This window comes from Etheostoma spectabile, chromosome 21, assembly GCF_008692095.1.
Source record: "Etheostoma spectabile isolate EspeVRDwgs_2016 chromosome 21, UIUC_Espe_1.0, whole genome shotgun sequence".
NCBI classification, from domain to species: Eukaryota; Metazoa; Chordata; class Actinopteri; order Perciformes; family Percidae; genus Etheostoma; species Etheostoma spectabile.
The window spans coordinates 21,640,717-21,640,994 of NC_045753.1; the positions used below are offsets into that span (position 1 = coordinate 21,640,717).

Below are 278 nucleotides of genomic sequence, written 5' to 3' on the forward strand. Positions count from 1 at the left end.
TGGAAACCAAGGTCCCAGAGTCTGGAGGAAGAATGGAGTGTTACACAAGCCAAGATGCTTGAAGTCACCACCAGTGTGAAGTTTCCACAATTTGTGTTGATTTGGGGAGCCATGTCATCTGCTGGTGGTCCTCTGTCCAGGGTCAACACAGCCGACTACTAGGACATTTTAGAGCACTTCATGCTTCCTTCAGCAGACGAGCTGTATGGAGATGCTGAAGTCATTTCCCAACAGGACTTGGCACCTGCTCACACTGCCAAAAGTACCAAAACCTGGTT

The 278-nt window shown here is 48.9% G+C and overlaps 1 protein-coding gene across 1 annotated transcript in view; it reads left to right on the forward strand.

Moving 5' to 3' along the window:
* wdr24 (WD repeat domain 24) overlaps positions 1-278 on the forward strand; it is a 22,470-nt gene that overhangs the window by 19,438 nt on the left and 2,754 nt on the right. The window lies entirely within an intron of this gene.